The 21,053-nt window shown below is 39.0% G+C and overlaps 1 protein-coding gene across 7 annotated transcripts in view; it reads left to right on the top strand.

The window, feature by feature from the left end:
• Positions 1-21,053, top strand: part of PALLD (palladin, cytoskeletal associated protein) — a 203,301-nt gene that overhangs the window by 126,627 nt on the left and 55,621 nt on the right. Inside the window, exon 1 of one of the 7 annotated variants that reach the window (XM_027676759.1) lies at positions 11,155-11,235. The exons of the other annotated variants lie outside the window; for them this stretch is intronic. The gene's annotated coding sequence lies outside the window, so the exon portion shown is untranslated. Of the gene's footprint in view, positions 1-11,154; positions 11,236-21,053 lie in introns of those variants that run through there. 7 annotated transcript variants of the gene reach the window in all.

The following is a 21,053-nucleotide window of genomic DNA, read 5'->3' as shown; positions in this document are numbered from 1 at the left end:
AAATTTCTTGTCTCTGTGATTGGATTTCAGTCAAGCTTTTGATACTGTCTCTCACAGGATCTTTCTGCACAAACTGCCCAGCACACAGCTGGATAAACACATCATGCAATGGGTGAGCAATTGGCTCACAGGTCGAGCACAGAGGGTAATAGTGAATGGGGTGACATCAGGCTGGTAACCTGTCACTAGTGGGGTTCCACAGGGCTCCATCTTGGGCCCTGTGCTCTTCAACATCTTTATAAATGACTTGGACACAGGACAGAAAGGGATACTAAGCAAGTTTGCAGGTGACACAAAATTGGGAGGAGCTGTGGACTCCCTGGAAAGCAGGGAGGCCCTGCAGAGAGACCTCGACAAATTAGAGGACTGGGCAATCAACCAACCATGTGAAGTTCAACAAGGGAAAGTGCTGGATTCTGCACCTGGGATGGGGCAACCCCAAATGTACGGACAGATTGGGGAATGAGGTGCAGGAAAGCAGTGCTACAGAAAGGGACCTGGGGATCCTGGTCTATGGCAAGTTGAATAGGAGTCAGCAGTGCCCTGGCAGCCAAGAGGGCCAACCATGTCCTGGGGGGCATCAGACAAAGCATCACCAGCCAAAAGAGGGAGGGGATTGTCCTGCTCTGCTCTGCACTGGTGTGGTCTCACCTTGAATATTGTCTGCAGTTTTGGGCACTGCAATATTAAGCCATTAGAGAGTGTCCAAAGGAGGGCAACGAAGATGGTGAAGGGCCTTGAGGGGAAGCCGTATGAAGAGTGGCTGAGGTCAGTTGGTCTGTTCAGCCTGGAGAAGAGGAGATTGAGGGGAGACCTCATTGCAGTCTACAACTTCCTCATGAGGGGAAGGAGGGGCAGACACTGATCTCTTCTCTGTGGTGACTAGTGACAAAACCCAAGGGAATGGCCTGAAGTTTTGTCAGGGGAGGTTTAGGTTGGATATTAGAAAGAGATTCTTCAGCCAGAGGGTGGTTGGGCACTGGAACAGCTTCCCGGGGAAGTGGTCAGAGCACCAAGCCTGACAGAGTTCAAGAAACATTTAGATGACACTCTCAGGCACATGGTGTGACTCTTGGGGATGGTCCTGTGCAGGCCCAGGAGTTGGACTCGATGATCCTTGTGGGTCCCTTCCAACTCAGCATATACTGTGGTTTTTTGAAATATATTTTAATGGCCAGTTCAACTGCTCAGATTAATTTTAACCTGGGAAATAACATTCTTTCCCTTTGTCTGTGTCTTTGCCTATGGACACCTATACATTTGGATGTATACATTCCATATCTTCCCATGAGAGTTCTAGGAGAAATTTGCAACAAGCAGTAATGTCTTGATTTCAATGTGGACATGTGTGTCTTTCAAGAATATCTAAAATATTTAGAAAAATAAAAATGTATTAAACCTACTGATTTTCCATGCCCCTGGCAGGGTATTTGGAACTAGATGATCTTTAAGGTCCCTTTCAATCCAAACCATTCTATGCTCCTATGACTGTATGATTATATATTGGCCAAATCAGTTTGTCAGAATACTTTGAAATAGTATATTTAGCTAATAAACTGAAGGCAGCAAATATAGCACTTGTTAGTTTTCAGGGAGTTTCAGAGGACTTTTGGCTGGTGAGCCTACTATCTGAAAAATTACTAGATGACATAGAAACCATAGTATTATCTAGAATAAAGAAATTAGAAAAATAACATAATGAACATAAATGTGACGTTTTGAAGGGACAAACATAAATGAAAGGAGCATCTCACAAATTTACTCAAACTATTTAAAAGAAGTGACGAGAACCATGTGGATGAGCGAAGTCGAGTTGATACAGTCCAATGGATTTCCAAAGGTTTCTAACAAAGTCCATTTTGAAGGGCTTCTGAAGAAACTAAGTAATCAAAGCATAAAGGTTGGACAAAATATGTCTTCTTGCCCAAATAAAAATAAATGTTTAAAAGAAAGTAACCAGAAAGAGAAGTAAATTACCAATTTTCAAACGAGTAGAAGATAGAGTTGAATTCCACATAGAACTGTGCTGAGTCTGGCATTGTTCATGTTGCATTCCTTTAGTTCCAGATCACTTATGTTTCAAAAACCAAACCAAACTAAAAACCTCTTCCTCCAAACAAGGAAAAAATAAAAAAGGCATTCAGGGTCTTTATGTGCAACAGATCTGTTTTATCAGGTTGAGCTGGATTGAGTATGTTCACTGGGGGAGGCAAAGGAAGGACAAACTGGCAGGTACTGAAATGAGAAGATGGCATGGAAAACAGGTATGCTCTTCCTGCTGAAACATTGCCACTGGGGTCAATGGCAACAATTTTGTTATCTGGAGTATTTAGAGAGAGAAAACCTGGACATTGAAACCTGTTTGACCAGACAGAGAGAGGACTGGAACTGTCATTGAAAATCAGTTGAGTAGTAACTTCCAGATCTCTGGGAGATCACCCTTTCGGCAAAGGTAGAAACCTAAGTTTTTGTATGCATTTATCTAAGTTTTTAGGTAGCTTTCTTGAGAGCATTGCCAGTTCCTCATGCAGCAGAGACATGCTCTTATTTGCCAAAGGGCAATATGGCACAACGGCAGGAGAGTAAATGTAGAACAACACCTCAAAGGTCGAAGGATATGTCCTCCTACTCTGAACATATTTCTCATGGTGTCATTTGTTCCATTCAGATGAACTGATGTCAGGTGACAGGGCCTGGACAGTAAATGGCTTGCAGAATCAGCAGTGAGTTATTTGTCAGTAGCCTGAACACCTGCTGGAGATGATGGAGTAGTTCTGAAATAAACTGATACTGCTGTGGCCCTTAGCTGTAGGGAGGATGAGCTCCACAAGATAGCGTGTTTTGTTTTAAATTACAATTTGACAATTGTAGGTCCTTGTGATCTTCGTTTAATTTATTCTCAATACAGTTGTCTATTTTTGGATTTCAATTTTAGTATTTTCTTTGTCAGTTATGATCATATTAATCTTGAAAAAGATAACTTGAAACCAAGAGATCTTTCTGGACATAAATGCTACTAAATTGTTCCTATATGCTTCTTATTTTGCTTAAGCTGTTTGGTTTGTTTTTTTTTTTTTCTGAAGTAAATTTTAGCATGCTGGATATGTATGTAATGTAAATATGATGTGGTCAACATATTTATTCTCCTGCTATTTTATTAAGCTGTTTCCTAAAGTTTTTCTAGTTTGAGAGTTTCTCACAAGTAAACAAACTTGTTCAGGCCTCTGTTGAGCGTAAGAATGAAATATAAAAATACCAGTCATTTTCTGTTGACCTGAAAATACAACTGGCTTGGATGCAGCTGAAGAAGTCTTATAGGAAGGTGGTTATAAATGCATCTTTGTACTCTCCCTAATTTTTTTTTCATGCACCTGTGCCCAGGAGCCATCACTATTGCCCTGTACATCAGCAACTTAAAGCATTACTCTCTTTGTTCTAATCTACTTCTTGTTTTCTGTTTCACCCAAACATCCATGGGAGCTTGCAATAATGGAAGGACTTTTAACATTACTTAAAGACTTGTTTTCATAACGTAATACTAAGGAACCATATTGAGAAACACAGGAATGCTTCCAGACTCCCAAATAGAATTTAAAAGTTTGAAGTTTAGCTATACCTTCTTCTTTAATTTTTTCAAAATTCTGTTCCTTGCCATGCTGTGTAAAAGAGGAATATCTCACAATACATTTACTAATTTAAAATCATTAATTCATTAACGGTATTCCTTTCAAGGAGTCAGATAGTCAGATAGAGACATCTCCGTGTGTAATTGTGTTTCAGCTGCCACTGTGGACATATTCAGTTTATATTCTCCTGAATTGACATTTTCTCATTTAAATTTAAACAAAAAAGTCACTTCCTGCAGGATTCCTTGGTATTTGTTTTAAAAAATGTCTATTAGGCAAATCCACTCCAAAAAGACTAAAAGATGTGAACAAAAAAATACAGTGACCAGCAGGGCTGGTTTGGCTTTTGGGGTTTCTTCCTAAGGGGTTTTCCTTGCTGTGGTTCTTACTTACACATGTACAGTAAGAGTGTAAATTCTTTCTCAAAAAGTACCTAATATGCTACTAAAACTAAGTATCAAGCAACAGTAGTAACATAGCAAGAGTAGCAACTTTCACTGACTTCCGCCAGGTAAGCTGCTCTTTATAAATGCTACTTTAAAAAGTTTCGGGATATTTTGAGAGTAAAACTAGTCTCGCTTGCTTTCATCATGTAGCATAACAGAACAGTCACTTTTTAAAAAGCAGGTAGCACTCTTGAGGGATTCCTTTTTCTCTGCAGAAAGCACCAGCGAAATTCCCAAAGGACACGCTGTAACATGTTCTAAAGAACAATGGAAAATATGACAGGAATCTGTGAGTTTTTACACTGGAACTTCATAGCTTCGTTTTCCTTTATCTTGTTGCCAGTGGTTCGCACACGCTGGTCGGGCAGCTCGAGCAGCGGTGCTGCCCGGGGAGCCCGGCGCGGCCGTGCGGCGGGCGGCGATGCTGCTGCCGAGGGGCGGCGGGGCGGCCGGAGCGCTGTGGCGGCGGTCCTGGGAGGGCCCCCGCTGCTGCCCCGGAGACAGCGCGGCTGCCCGAGGGCGGGAGAGCCCTGCCTACCCCTCCCGGCTGGCGGAGCCCGGGGAAGCTGCTCCTTACATGGGCATGGCCGCGGCTGGCGCGCCTCGCCCGGGGCCCGGGCGGGGTGGCCGCTGGAGCCGGGCCGGGCCGGGCCGAGCCGGGGGCGGCGCGGCCCGGGGGGCTCAGCCAGACAAAGAACAGTCCCGGCAACCAAATAAGGAAATTGAAGCTGGAGAATTTCAGAATAGGAGCAGGGGGGTAGATGACGGGGAAGCCGGGAAAGAGGTCTGTGTGTGCAGGGAGCTGCTCTCTGTTGTTACCAGCGGAATGGCAAATGCAGGGGATCGAGGCTCGCGGACTTCTCCATATCCTTCTGTGATCTTTTGCCAGCAAAGCTGAAGAACTCAAGCTGTGTTTGTCATATTTTCTCATATTTCTGAAAGCTCTCTATAGATTTTTGTTTATAAAGGAGGGGTCTTTGGCAGGCCCCTTGGTTAGCAGACTGAAGAAAAATGAGTCATCCCCTGCCAGGGGGAAAGAATCCCATTGCAGATAACTTCAGACATTACAAAAAGACATTATGAGTTTTTGTCTACTGTAGTGTTCTAATGAAAACTTAGAAATTCATCTAGAAAGGGTACACATTCACCCCGAGAGGCAGAAGTGCGTGTGCAGTTGAGAGCAGTAGTAGAGAAAGAGAGTAAAGAAAGTAAATAAGCTCTAAAAAACCCCAAAAGTATGCTGACAATTCAGATAAAAAAGCATTTCATAACAATATGAAATATGGAGAAACATTATGGAATATCAGAAATAAAAATAAGATACTGTTTTAAACATAGATGTAAAATTCATACCCTATGATCCTAATCCACAGTGTCTTGGGACATTGTTTTTTTACTTATACTGACTGAAGTTAAAAGGTCTTATCCCTGGTGGGAAATGGCAGAGAACACCATTCGTTTTTTCACTTCAGACTCACTTGGAACAGAAAGAGTCAACACAAGAGAAACATCCAGAAGATAAAGGAGCAGCTATGATCTCTACTGACTGTGTGAAAGCTAGAATAGAGAAAACTAAATAGTTGTGGGCACAAATTTCAGCAGTAACTTTTAATGTACTGGCCTGGTTTGCTCTGGTTTCAAAACTTAAGCAACAGAATGTCTCCTAAATTCACAGTCTTTATAGCAAACAATTACATGCACTATGAGCTTGACATCTTAATGAAAAGAAGTAAGTTATGCCTTGATCTTGAAATTGTGACAAGAGCAGGTCATAAACAGCTACTGAAAAACACTTAAAATATTGCAGGGAAGCCTGACTCAGAAGAAAAAGCTTCTTTACCTCTCCTGACAGGCCTCACAATTACAGCAGCTGTAAGTTACTGAAGTGTAGCTAATTGAAAGATACAACACACTCGCTATTACCATATCAGGAGTATTAAAGAAGAGAATGTAGTGTTGAGATTTGAGTTCAGAACTGGGAAGGACTTACAGGTGACATTCAAATTGCTGTAACCGTCTGTGACTTTATATAAGCCTTCTACCAATTTTATTATCCAAATTTGTACGTAGACCTGTCACAAATCCATAGTAACGCTTGTAAATGTCATTTTCAGTATCACAGCTGAAGAGTTTTACTAAGGAGTGAATGGTTTTCCAGGTTATATTTTGTTATATTTAATTTCCAGAGCTCTTACACATTGCTATACCAGTAGTTGTGCAGGCCAGGAAATCTCACCGATCACTCAGGGGCAGAACAGACCAAGCATGTGGGTATGAAGTATCTGGGTACTTTGGGAAGTTATTGGGATACCTGACTTCTCTATATGTTTGTTGTTCAACTGTCACTGTGCCAGTTCCTTGTTAGAAAGTGTCTACATTGAAGACTGATGGTTTTCCTGCATGCTGTTATAGGGGTTACACAGTAAGTCTAATCAATATCATTTAAGAGATTTTTTTACCCTGAAGACGCTTGCTGTTTTAGTCCAAAAGGTGAAATAGTGGTATAACAAAGAAGACTTAAGCATGAGTCACTTCATCACCATGTATATACACAAACAGATGCACAAATACATATATTTCCATTAAAATGGTAATTGCTGTCATCAAAATTTTCTCAGCAATAGAAACTTCTAATTTTTGTTTTCATTTAGGTATTACTAGAAGTTTGGAAAAAGACCCTTTGTTGTTGTTAAATCACATTTTTATAGATCAGAGATTTTGCAGTATGATTTGCTGTCAAGTGTTGGCTCTAGCTGGTTTTCCTTTTTGTGAAACACATCACTTTAATGGTATGTATTGGCAGAATTGAAAGTGATGGGAAATGTTTGCTCAAATAGTCTTTCTTGCAACAAATGTGATTTTTTATTTTCCAGAATTGCTAAGAAAAACAAAAGCCACAAACAGCTTGGTACTTCCAGTTCAGACTGGTGAATTTCACCAGCAGAAAATAATACCAAACAAAGCGGTTTACAGTTATGACCTCAGTGTCTGTCAACACCAGCCAAGTTAGGTAGAACAGGATACTTGCAATACCAGATTCAATAGACTTTTGAAATAGTGCTCGATACATTGGACTGGTACATATGTGGCAATTGCCATTTCAGAGGTATAGTTAGTCACTTTTGATTTTAGGAAATCCATTCTGGCCTTCTAAAGAAATCTTAAACTCTCATGCATTCCAAGAAAATCAGTGTCCTGTTTCTGGCTTAGTAATCCCCATTTGAAGCTTTAAATGTTGTAAAGTACAGTATGGGAGGGCATGTAATTTTATGGAGGTACTTTTTATTTTAAATAAAAATTTGAAAATCCACAATGGTTGGCATGTCAAAGCTTATTTTGCACAGCTGGTATAAAAAAGATGCATTTCTCTTACATAAGAAAAACAGAGAAATTGCTGAATTGAGCTCCATAAATCACTGAATTCAGTCAGCTGCATATGAATCAGTTTGGAAGTTTGTAAGCTCTTTCAATTCCCTCTTCTAATCAGTTCTTCAGGGTCTATGTTACTGACATTTCCATCTGAGCTTAATGATTTTTCTACTGTAATATTAAGCACAGCTCCATTGTGGCTAGCTGAATTCTATTTGGTTGCTTTACAAGCATGCCTATATCCTTGAATTAATGTCCAGTTTTTAAAACCAAAAAATCTCATGTTATGTGTCTACCCCATGTAGAAAACACCATTTGGATCTCAATCACAGCTTCTTTCTAGACCTCAGAATTTTTTAGATTTGGTTTATTGTTGTTTGTTTTTTCTTTTTAAAAACGTCCTCGTTTGATTTTAAAAAAATTTGAAAGATCTCGTCTTAACTAGTATGATCAGAATTGCACACTCCAGTGTAGCTTTAAATGTCCTTGTTAAGTCACCAGCTAGGTTATTAAATTTTTGAATATCATAATGAAGAAAACACAAGGAGGCAAATAGAAGAAAGGAAATAGAAGTATGTAGTTATTTGTAGTATAGTACCACCTGGAAATTAGTTGTTGGGAATGACAATGTATGTGCATGCTGTTAAAATACACTTTCTTCACTGAAGATACAATGCAGGAAAAAAGTTGCATTTAAATGATACAAATTATTCTGTAGTAGTTTAAGAACTGTACAGGGTCTCTCATGAAGTCCATTGAGTTGTTTTATCTTCATTTGTTCTCACTCAGATTGCGGAGGAAATAATTACTTTGTGTAAGGTTTTCTCTCTGCATTTTCAGCTTTTCTTTCCTGAAGGCATCTGGGTTTGTACTTTAAACAATACTAATTTCATTTTATTTGGGGGGTGGTATGGAAAGTAAATCTTAATTTGTGAAGATTCTCAAAGTTAGAATGAATGCTAGCAAAAAAAAATTCCAGCCCTTTGGTGGTTGTCTGCTCTACTAATGACATTTACCATTACCTTCACTGGTCCACAGAAATGATTTGTTGGGGTCTTTTACTGCATTTTTCCAAAAACTGTTTGTTATAATTATAATTACCTTTTAAATATTTCATTTACATATTAGGACTTAATTGGAGTTGTATGTAATTGTCTTTTTATGTGTCAACTAGTTTCTCTCATTTCTGTTTGCCAGTCGTGCTGTACACGTAGTTGGAAACTCCTTAAACCAGAAACAAATGTTCCTGGGGCTGGAATGATAGGCAAAGTTGTTTACAAGAAAGAATTATAGATCATATTAGGTTCTAAGTTAAGTATGTGGTTTTGTTTCTTTTCTCTTTGGATCTTTATCTCACATTGTGCCTCAATGTTTGGTTCCCAGTAAGCTCAGCTTCATTTTCACTTTCCATGCACAATTATGCTTGTGGAGTCACAGGGAAGCAAGTGTCTTGAACTAAGATGATGTGCACAAGCTGTCTGTGCTTTCATCTTCCGTCCCCATGAACTGAACATGCATACATGCATAGACATAAAATGCTTATGTGCAAAATATGTAAGAGCTGTGACAGAGGAAAATGTCAGAGAACCCCTCAATGCATGTCTTTAATGTAGTATCTCAATCTGGTGTAATCAAATACAAAGGAGAAGGTACAGCCAAGAGATGTGAAGTCCAGGTACTGTTTTTCTATCATTGACTTTTCCTACTGTACATCAGTCTGCTCTTTCTTGTGCGTTGCATTATCTGCAGCTACTACTGGCAGAACTGTGTTCTGCTTATTAGATAAAATACTATTCTTGACAAGCATAACTGCCTAAAATCATAGAGAGACCTGATCAGCCATGAGTGATACTCTTTTTATCTTTATGCTATCTTAATACTGTGTATGATCTACCATGCTTCTTCCCCATAGTCACATACCACATTTGGAAACAGAGTGCTGGTGTAGTGCCAGTCTTCTAGCTGCCAGAATCTGGCATGTCACTCTCTGTTCTTGCAATGGGGAGATGCTTTATTTTCCCCTCCCTAGTTGGCAGCACTCCTCTGTTCTCCCTGTTACATTCTGGAGTGACTGAGTGATGTGGACCGAGTTCTGAGTACTAAAGAGGACTGCGTGGTGAAAAAGGGTGAAGGGGACTGAGTAAGCAGAGAAATTTTCAGTGACACCTTGTTCTCCATCATCCACTGTAGAATGAATTTTCTCAGGTACAGGTCTTGCTCATTTTGGAGGTCCATACCAGTTGGAAGAAAATAGGTATGGTGATGTTCCTGTGTAAACCCAACAGATTTCAGGCATCCAGAACTGAACTATAATACACACTGATTGGAAACTGGAGGTCAGAGAAGAAAGAGGACCACCCTTGCTTTTGGCTGCCCTAAACCTTTTAATCGTTGTCCAGGATGTTGAACAGAGAGATAAAAGGCAGCATGTTCTTACATTTATTTGCTGTTCATGATGTAGAAAACACAAATGATACCACTGATCACTTTTGGGGCCTAAGCATGGAATTGTGAATAGGTATGTTATAGATGTATCTTTTGCGATTATCCATCTTGTTTTGGGCAGATGTTTAAGTAGATGTTACTTATAAAACTGATGTTGGCATGTAATCTGTAAAAAAGCACTGGACCCAGACCAAGTGGATTATAGTAGGAAGGGTATGAACCAGCAACAGAAATCGAGCACTCTTTCTGTCCTTGGGGGGGGGGAGAAAAAAAAAAAAAAAAAGAAAAAAAAAGAAAAATCTGCCTTGAAATGATGACCTTAATGCAATATGTAGTAGTACTTAATGTATTTAGAGTAAGTGTTTGACACTCTGGAAGGTTTTGCATAATTAGACCATAAAACAGCAAGATTTTTATATCATATAGTAAATGTTTTCTGATCTCTGATGTTATTCTTTGGCAAGTGAGAAGATGCAGGAGACTTTGTAAAACAGATTACTACAGTGCAATTGCACAATACGCTTTTTTCTGAAAAGAGTTTTAAATTCAGTTTAACCTGAAAACCTGAGGACTTGGTAGTGATGAGTACTGGCACAAGTGTTATTTTAAAAGAACTGAAAAGCATTAAAAGGCTTAAAAGGATAACTTGAGACATCACTTCTGCAGTTCTACGTTAAACGTGTAGCAATCCCACCCGCTCTGTCATGCAGGCAAAAATTGTGTGGAAATCAAAGAAACTTTTTCTACGCAGATAAGGTGATGTAAATTCTCTTGGCAACACTTTTGTGTAGTTGTATGGCAATATGGAAGAGCCTGGGATGTTTTCTCTACGCTCTAGGCAGCTGCAGTGCCTGCTTCTGCTCTAGTAAAAATTTCTCAAGCTTTTCAGCGGGCTGCGGATGTTGGGTTCCTGGAGGGAAAAAAAGTGAACTTCCAGCCCGGGACCCGAGACTTTTTTGGCAGAAAACGTATCACGAAGTCCCAGTTCTTGCACCTCCGAGGGGAGAGTAAATAAGTCTGAGGCTGCGGCAACGGTGAGAAATGATCCCGATGGCGACTCGCAGCGGGAAACACGTCTCGCTGCCGTTCCCGGCAGCCTGGTAACGCCTCCCGCACACATCGGGGAGCCCGGGGCGGCGCGGGACTCTTAACGTGAAGCTGCCGAGTGGGACGCGCCGGCGGCGGCTCCTCAATGAGTCACGGCGCGGTGGCCGCGCCGCCGGGCCCGCCCTATATAGCGCCGGGTACCTGCGGGCGCCGCTCCGCTCCGCCCCAAGCCCGCCGCCGCTGCCCGCTCCCTGGAAACTTGCGCTCGGGTATGTGATAACTGCCCGCTCAGCCTTGCCGAGGTAAGATGGCAGGAGACTTTCACTAGTTCATACGTGACGCGTCTTCTTCAGATGAGGCGAACGCACGGCAGAAGCGGTGATGGGAGGCAAGAAGTCAGGAAAAATGAAATCATGCTGTAATCGGACCGGGCAGACCGCCTTTCTTTCGAGTATTTCCTTTTTTGCACGACTTTCTTGCCCTTTTAGTTTTGCCACATCGTCTGAGGTCGCATTCGAGTTTGGCTGATGCACTTTATTTGCCGACCCTGGCCATCCTCTTGGTGTTTCCAAATGCAGAAAGGATGCTGTTGTGGCGCCAGCGGCTCTGTGCATCTCTGTAGCTCAAGACTTGCTAAATCAGTCCTTAGTAAATACAGTAGAGCAGTTAAATATTAGTACTTTCGCAGCCTTCTTTGTAGGAGACTTCTGTAGGAGCCCGGTGATAGTCCTGGATGAAGAGAGTTGGTATTGGGCAGGAGTCTTGAACTTTTCTAAAACTACTTAGCAAAATTAAACCAAAACCAAACAAAATATTGTTTGTTTGGGAGTTTTGAGAGGTTTTACTGTGGTTTAGGGTTTTCTTTTCTGCATGTCTATAAGGAAGACATATTTGGTGATCTAGCACTGATGTACTCTGGATACACTTCTTTTTGTCTAATGTTTATCACTGAGTGTTGAAAGGAATTTGGTGTTAGTTAGTAACTTTGTAACTTATAACAGTAACAGTTTTGGATGGTTTTTTTTCTTTTCCAAGTCTTCAGGAGATATTTGTTTAAATTTTGGTACTGAAGGAAAAAAAAAAAAGGAAAGTTTCCTGGCAGCAGGCACATAATTAGAAAGAAGGCTGGGAAAAGTAAGAGTGGCCTTCCTTATGATGATGTGTTTACAGAAACTTGGAAAGCAAAGATATGCATTGGCTATCAAAGAGAAACCAACGTCTGCTGTTGGAACATTTGGGTCAGCTTTATATTAAGGAATATGGCACTGCAGAGCATACATCTAAAAATAGGAGTGGACACAGTCAATGTTTCATTAGGCTTTGAGGTCAAGGGACTGTTTTTCCATGGTACTCTGTGGCTGTATTGAACTGAAATCATGATTCCGGGGAACAAACCTTATATTTCTGAACTTAACTTCATAAGATATATTACATATTGCACAGAAACTTTTATGTTCGCTCACAAGTCTGTGTGCACAGAAATTCATTGGAGGTCTGGGGTGGGAAAAGTTATGATGATGTTCTTTAAGGCAGTCCAACAGTTTCCAGACATCCAGAGCTAGTCCGTGATTCGCAATGCATACCAGACATAGAAGGATTAAGATACAGAATCGATAACAAGAGGATGGGGGGGGGGGAAAAACCAACAAAAAAACCCCCAGAAAAGTTAAATGGCTCTCAACAAGTTGGTTGATTGTATCTAAACCACTTCACTATGAAAAAGGGTGCAAATACTTGTGAGAACAGGATTCTGAGAGAGATTCATCCTTTCGGTTGGGGAACAAAACCTGAAAGAACTGCCTGTGAAATAATATTCTGGTACTAATTTTCCTGACCAGGAGGAGAAAACCTGTGGGAAAAGGTGAGGGCAAAGTGATAAGAGTTGGAATAAAAAAACTAGAAAGATGGGGTAGGAGGTATACAGATGTTCTAGCAACTTTTGAAACACTTAGGAATATGCAGATAGGATTTTATTGGAGTTAGGAGTGTCTCATTTGAATAAAAACATTTCTTTCATCTTTGAGATAGTAGAAACCTGATAATCACAAAGTCAGAATTTACCAAGTTATCATACATTGCGATCTGACATAGAAGTTTTCCTAAAATTGAAATGGTGGATATGTGGTAAAGGTTTGTTAGCAGTTGGCAAATATATGATACATAACTTTTCTTGTAGCTTTATGAGAGTCAAGACATTTTTTTGTCAGTGAAAAACTGTTCTGAAAATTTGAGGTGTGTTTTAACTAACAAAGAGCGCTGCTGTAAAATACATGTTATGTTCTTATATTTAATGAAATCCTAGACAATTCTCTATTATCTTTAAAATGTTCTTAATTTTCTCTCCTTTTTTTTTTTGGTAAGAGCAGAACAGTTATTCACATATTGTCCTGGCCAAGTTCATCTTGCTGGACACTCATGCACCCATTATTGTGGGCCTATTATTTTTTACTGGCCTGAGTCAACTGTTTTCTCTTTGTGATGTGTGATGATTGCAGCATATAAAATTTTGCAAAGTATTATTCTAAAGTAATTACTTATTTGTATGTAATCACAGTTATTGCAAAGTAACTATTGAGAACTATGGTTCCAGGTAGCAGAAAGCAACTCACTATTCTCCACTTGGCAGTGAAGAATTTTTTGAGCTTATATGATGGTGTGAAGGGCACAATAGTCTGCTCCACAAACAAGAGCGCGATTGCATTTTGTCATCCACTTTGTGGTCTGTGTGACTGCAGCAGCCATTTCTAATAGCTGTGTAAGCTGTGTTTGAACAGCATGCCTCCTTTTTTGTAAGGACACAGTGGTAAATCTGATGAGTAATGTTCAGCTGTTGGGCTTTAGGCATTGTAAGACCAAGGGAGTGGTCTGGGTGGAATTGATCTATGGGAATGTTGGTCAGCCCAATTACACAAGGAATTTCTTCTTTCTCTCCTCTACAGAATTTCTTTCTATTACTCTGTTTCAGAATGATCCATGAGAGACTTACCTTATTGAGCTTACCTCATTCTCAACTGGGCAAAGTAAACTGATCTTACTTGTACAATTGTGTGTTTGATGGGAAATTATTGTATTCCTCAAACAGCAACTTAATTTCTCATCCATTTCTGCTTAAATTAGCTGCTTTGCAATTTTACTCATGCCAGCATTAATGTGGATCCTGGCAGCAGAGTAGACCATCAGTCAGTTAGATGTCATGTATATAGGTTTCCTCTGTCTGTATAGCATAACTTCCTTGTAGATTATGAATATTTGTAGACACTAAATCTGAAAAACGTGAAGATAAAGACCTTTGGTTTTAAAAAGTTGAGTTTCTGGGATGAAAAGATGTAGATAAGGGAAGTGCATAGGGTGCAGTGCAAAGAAACTGTCTGAAAGAAGAGAATAAGCATATGTACCATTAAGTTGCATGATTTCCATATGAAATATATTCTGCTATTGTCATGTGTCTTTTAATTTGCTGTTTACTCTCCAAGAAAGGAGACTTTGAGTATTTGGGGACATATTGGACCTTTACTGACCTGCGAAGAGTTGGTGGCCCTAAGATTTTGTTTTCCCAGTAAAAATGTCTGGGTTGTATAGAACATATTAATTGATGATAGTCCCATATATTCTTGAGAACATAATAATTGGCTAGAAATCTTTCATCCTGGGAATATTATTTAATCAAAATATGCCTACAGAATTATTTTATTCATGAATCATCTTCCACCTTGTAAATATTCCTGCTTTCTTAACAGATAGCATTTCAGTGCTAGATTAAGTAATAAAGTTCCTTTGGAGTGAAGCTCCCACTCAGTAATAGCAATACTGAGCAATGATTTCATAGTGATAATACATTCATTTGGAAGAATTAGGAAGAACACATACAGAGCAATTACTAACCAAGTTACAGTATGCCCAGAAGACACATTTTAACCTCTTACTCTGCAGAAATTGAAGAAGAGTCTTGTGACCACAAGTGTCAGAACTTCCTGGAGCATTACAGAGCATTTAACATTTGGGTATTCATATAATTAAAAATATAATTATCATAGAAGGAGAATCATAAATTAAGGCAGTTCTTTTTACATGTGAAGTCTACTTTCTGGATTAGCACACAAATAGAAAATTTAAGAAATATTTTTCCTCTACACTGTTGTCTAGATCACTTAATGTGATCCTTTTCCCACCTGCTTGAGACATTCTAGCCTTTGCCAAGGCAGGAAGTTTGTATTTCCTTTATTGAAGCAGAAAGTGATTGTAGTTAGTGTATTGTCTGTGGCACTCCCCAGTGCTTCTCCCTTCCATAAAGGGAAGGAGTTTAAGATAAACAGATTTTATTTTTATATAAATAAATAAATACAGTGGGCTCAATTCTCAATGGGCTTTTTCTGGCTTATGTACTTGCATGAGGTAAGCCAAAAAAACCTGAATCTGCTTGCACTAGTTTTCATAGTGTGCAAATCTCTCCAGTGATAATTTGAGTAAGAAATCTTTGATTACCTTAGATTATCTTATACCATCTTTTAGTAACAGTTATTCAGAATTCCTGGAAGTCCTTCCCAGGACATTTTTCTGAGCCTGGGAAATTGTATTCGTTCACATCACCGAAATATGTTCTCCTTGAAATTCGTCCTTGAAATGCACTCAGGATTTTGTTTGTTACCAATTTCAGAAGATGGTGTACATTGTATGTGCTGGTCTATAATGTAGGATAAGAAAAAAATCAATTATTCTAATTATTCTCTTTGAGAAATAAATCTTTTATCACAGTTCACTATAGTATATTTCAAGCAGAAAGTGGCAATTTGGTGTTGAGTTCATACCTCAGCCTTAAAAATACAGAAAAGTTATTTAGTTGAAGAGTTGAGTCTGTGCATCAGGAGCTGCAATACTGCATTGTAAAAATATCCAAGTTTTGGTAAATGTTCCTAAGATGGCACGTCTTATTTGTCCTTTAGGTATTGTGTAAAGTAAAGGCTTTTTTTGAAAAAGACTATTATTTGCAGACACAATGTGTCAGCCAGCAGAAATGTACAGGAAAAGATTTTTTTGGTTTTCATTGGCAATATGGTTACATTTTTTTCCAGACTAAAATGTAAAAATAGAGTAACACACAAAAAACTTGGTTTAGTGATGTTAACATTTATAACAATCAAATAACCTCATCAAATTCACTGATACTCATCTTGTGTGCTGCTGTATCCATTAAAACAACACAGTACCTGAGGTGTATGTGTAAATAACAGCAAAACAGAGGGTATTAAATTTACATTAGTATTTAACTCTTTGCTTTTATGATCTCAAGTGGGTTTGTTACAATCTTTGCATTTACAAGAAAATGACCAAATTTTGTTCTAAAACAGGTGGCCAAGAAGGCCAATGGCACCTTGGCCTTATCAAGAATGGTGTAGCAGCAGGACCAGGGAAGTGATCATCCCCCTGTGCTCGGCACTGGCGAGGTAGCAACTTGAGTACTGTGTTCAGTTTTTGGTCGCTCACTTTAGAAAGGGCAGGGAGGTGCTGGACCGTATCCAGCCAAGGGCAACGAGGCTCATAAAGGCCTAGAGAACATGTCTTGTGGGGAACGGCTGAGAGAGCTGGGTTTGTTTAGTTTCGAGAAGGGGAGGCTCGGGGAGACCTCATCGCTCTCTACAACTACCTGAAAGGAGGTTGTTGTGAGGTGGAAGCAGGTCTCTTCTACTGTGCCTGCAGTGAGAGGACAAGAGGAAATGGCCATAAGCTGAGACAGGAGAGATTCAGGTTAGATACTAGAAAACATTTTTCCCCATTAGGGTGATCAGACATTGGAATAGGTTGCCCAGGGAAGTGATGGAGTCCCCATCCCTGGAGGCATCTGGATCTGGTGCTGGGTGATATGGTTTAGTGGTTTAGGGGTTACAGTGGTAGTGCTGCATTGATGGTTGGACTTGATGTTCTTACAGGTTTCTTCCAATCTTGATGATTCTATGATTCTATAAAAGCATGGAATTTAGATGCAGATTCAGTCAGCTGGATTTAATTTTTAAATTGCAATTTAAAATTAATTTTTCTCCTGTGACAAATACACTTTAGAGAGCAAGAAATGCATGCATGCGGTATCTAATGGACCGGAGAAACTTCATTAGGAGGTCCTGTCTGGATTCCAGTCAATAAAAAAAGAGCATGGAATATTTAGATTTTTTTTGTACTTTTTCTGCTACAGGATCATTTAAAAAGTACGATCCTAGTTCTCCAGACACACTGAATACAAAACTCTGGTTTAAATCAAGACTCACATATGTTACAGCAACTTTTCTCAGGAGAGCCAACCTTTGAGCTGGTCTTGCTCCTACCCATTTTTGCACCTTACTCACAACTTGGAAGACTTCTCCTTAACAAAGCATCATTATGTTCTTTCTGTAGTTGGATTTTGAAGTATTTTTAATTTTTTTACTCTACAGCTGAATCTGAATTCTTCTGAATAGACTGAATCACAGTTTTTTATGAGAGGAGATAATGCAAGTATGTTTCTGTGTGCATATGAATCTAATGGTGTGTGAATATATATGTGTGTGTGTCCTTACACAGCATAAAGTAAAAATCTGTATCTGACACATGAGGATCATTTGTTTAAAGCAGCTATTCGAGTGCAAAACACTTTTAATAGCCAACTTTGGCTAGCAAGGAGATTCACCAAGGCAACATAGAAAGTTTTGCACAAATGAGAGTTTCCTTGCGCAGAAACCCAGTGGTGCTGCATTTCTTCCAGCCCACCTCACTATACTTATTTTGGCTCTGAAATATAAAGCCTTTCTTTTCAGTGTTTGAAGGCTTCAGGAGGGCAACTTGATTTATGATTGTATTTTGTTTTGACCAAAGATCTAGTGAAATTTTTAGTATAAGTGAGGATATGAAAATCCCAGAGGTGGTCATAATATTTTATGGATGGGGTACTTTCGTGCAGCCTGTGTTTGTGTGATCTGTGTTTCCTGTCAAAACTTCTAGGGAATTAAATGAAGGCATGAGTTACTTGGTATTGCATTACTGATGGTAAGTCTCTTGCTAGATGATACCATTTATTTCTGTGCAAATCTGAGGTGCATAAAACCAGAATCGTGTAAAGAATATTTAAAGGGATTATTGATATCCATACATACAGAGAGGTTGATGCATATCTACAAATGTCTTTCAGACATTTTCATGAAAAGACTGTGTGGGCTTCAGAAGCATTCATCAATATTGCTCAAATGACAAGCCACCAGACTTTGTATTTTTTCTCTATAAACTGTAGATTATTGTCAGTGATCAGAGACTTTTCCACAACAGACATGCTTCCTGGTCTAACATGGCCAAATTCTATTCTTTTTCTGTTTCTAAAGCTACCTGATAATTTTCATATATTCATGATAATTCTCACATGCACAGGTTCAATGTCCTTGCTGAATTGCATGTTTATTTTTTTAAGTATAACATTCGTAGGCTATTTTTTCAGGCAGTAAATAGATTGCCATATTGCTTGGCTATGCTCTAGGAGAAAGTCTTGATTTCCCACACATCTTCATAGTTTTCTTATCTATAAAAAAATCCAGAGAACTCTGTGTAACTAAAAAAGAGAGACACCTCTTCTATCAGTTTCTGCAAGCATATGAAATCCAATTTATAAGGTGAGACTATGGAAGTTCAAACTACATTGAAAGTATATTACATTGTCTTATGAGTCTCCAGGATGTTACATGTGGTTTCCATTCTTTTATCTTCAGTGACTTTTGAAGTTTCTGCTAGAGATTTTGTAGTTATTAAATGTTTAACATTTTCTTAAGTGGTTCATCTGGAATTTCTGGAAAATTATTGCTTCAATTTTCTGCTTTGCATTAAAATACCTAAGCCTTTTTGTTTGGTTGGGGGTTTTTGTTTGTTTGTTTATTTTAAAAGAAAAGAATAAATTTATTATCAGTTATTTCAGGAACATTTGTGCTCATCTATGGTTTTCCCTGGCCAATAAACCACAGCAACTTTAAGTGTTTCTGAGATTCTAGAAATAAAAATTATGCACTGATTCTAAAACTCTAGGTTCCCATGTCCCCCATCCCTTAATTTAGTGGTCTTTTTGATGGTTAGGTATAAAGAGACAATTTTAATATAAATAATGACATTTATCTGAATCAAATGAAATACCCAGAAAAAGGAGCAGAAGGCTCAGAAATCAGGATCTCTGCCATGTTTCCCTTGTTCTCCTACCAATTATATGGCTGCCATCATGAACCAGCTGCAAGCAACACACCAGCCTTCTCTGCAGCCCTTGCACCAATCTAGTCTTGATGTCAGATGCACATCATGTGGGAGGACCAGTGCATGGTGGAACCCTTCCCAGGATGGTGAAGCTCAGCACTGACCACATGCATCACAGTTAGCCCAAGATCAAGGACTTGGTTCCAATTCTGAGGAATCTTTTAAAGAAGGAAGCAGCGCTTGCTGGATCACAAGCTGACATTTAAAAGGAGCAGGCATTTTGTGATTGTCTGTCTAAGCTTCAGCGTATCCAACTGGTCTGTGATTCCTCACTGGAAGTTTTCTTCAGCAAATGATCACAGGGTGATCATTTTGCAGGTTCTGCAAGAAGTATCAAGAAATTTAGACCTCAGAAACACATGTAGAAGTTGTGGATGTTCTATTTGTTACAGACTGCCGTAATAATCAGGGTATTAACATGTGAGCACAAATGCTAAAAATTAGTTTCAGGTTCTTTTGCCATACAGGTCTTGAGATTAAGTGAGCCATTCCTGCACTTCTTACAAGGATCTGATTATTATCTATGGGCAAGGCTCTTTGTGGGGTGAAATGTTTGGTTCAGAAAATGTATTGATATCTTTAATGCTAAATTTAGCATGTTGTTTTATTAAAAGGCAATAAAATACTTTTGGTTTCATCCTCTTCTGGCTGCAGTTTGCTCCTCCTTCAAGCTGCCGGACAAGGATATTGCATCCTCACTTTGAACAGTCTTTGAAACTGTTTTGTAACTTTTTAAAGTTAACATTCCTGCTGTGTACACACTTTGGACTTTTTTTGTGGTACAGTGTAACCAGAAAAGAGGAGTGATCTAGGGACAGTTAATTATAAGGAATTAAAAAGCGCTCCGCTGACCATTGAGGCTCATTGTCGGTTTGCAGCTAAAACACAGCACTCACATTATGTCCTTTTTTGGATTAAGAAGATAGATGTTTGTTCTTTAAACATTACTGTCTACAAATGCAAGAGACAGGCCCTGTTTACTGAGTGAATTCTTGTAAGAGTACTGAATTAGTGCAACTGTTTGCAATGCTAATATTTGAAGGAACATGCTCATTGATAAAGAGTGGAGCAGAATAGAATTGGAATGCTTTTAAGCAGGAAGCTGATCCGTAGTACACAAAAGTTGAGGGAGTTGAGTGAAGTTGTATGAATATACAGAGCTCTGAGATGCCTAATATTTTTACTAAATAATCTCTCTCTTTTCCAAAAAGGTTTATTATACCTGCCAGAATTTCCAGTACTGATAGAGCAAAGTTGGTTATGCAGAGTAATAGAGGATTGACTAATGAGAGTGAAACTGGGATTTTGGGGGAGATTTTTAAATCATGTGAATAGTACCTTTGTAATTAATGGAAGTTCCAGGGCCTTCTGATACAAGACAGAAGCTGCTTGTCTGAGAGCTTAAAATCTTCACAAATTCATAATTAAATAATACGTAATGTGCTTCTGAGTTAGACAAATTGTCTCTGTCATTGTTGATGGTCTTTGTGATAGAGACAGAATCACAGAAATTTGCTGTCAAGCTTTCCAAGTTACTGATGTTGATCTCTGTTGTTGGTTGTTGAGATTATTCTCAAATGTTTCATCTATTTAATTACCTCAGATTCCTCAAAAGTTCTGTTATAGATTGTTCCCTGTTTTGCATGAAATTGAAAATGTCTTTGTCAAGAGTCACTTAAAAAGGAAGGAAGTTACTAATATGATTAGTTTCTCAATTAATTGTCCTTCATTTTGGAAATTTTAGAGTTTGCTAAAATCACTGACCACGGTTGAAGTCTGTAGAAAAATTTAAGTAATGGCAACATGTTGCATGAAGGACAGAAAAGAGGTGGTGAAATAGTTTTTTGGAAGATGTGAGACATATGAAAAA

The sequence above is a fragment of the Neopelma chrysocephalum genome, unplaced genomic scaffold (genome assembly GCF_003984885.1).
Source record: "Neopelma chrysocephalum unplaced genomic scaffold, ASM398488v2 Primary Assembly neopelma1_42, whole genome shotgun sequence".
NCBI classification, from domain to species: domain Eukaryota; kingdom Metazoa; phylum Chordata; class Aves; order Passeriformes; family Pipridae; genus Neopelma; species Neopelma chrysocephalum.
The sequence above is the reverse complement of the archived record's forward strand: the minus strand, read 5'-3'. Positions and strand labels throughout refer to the sequence as shown.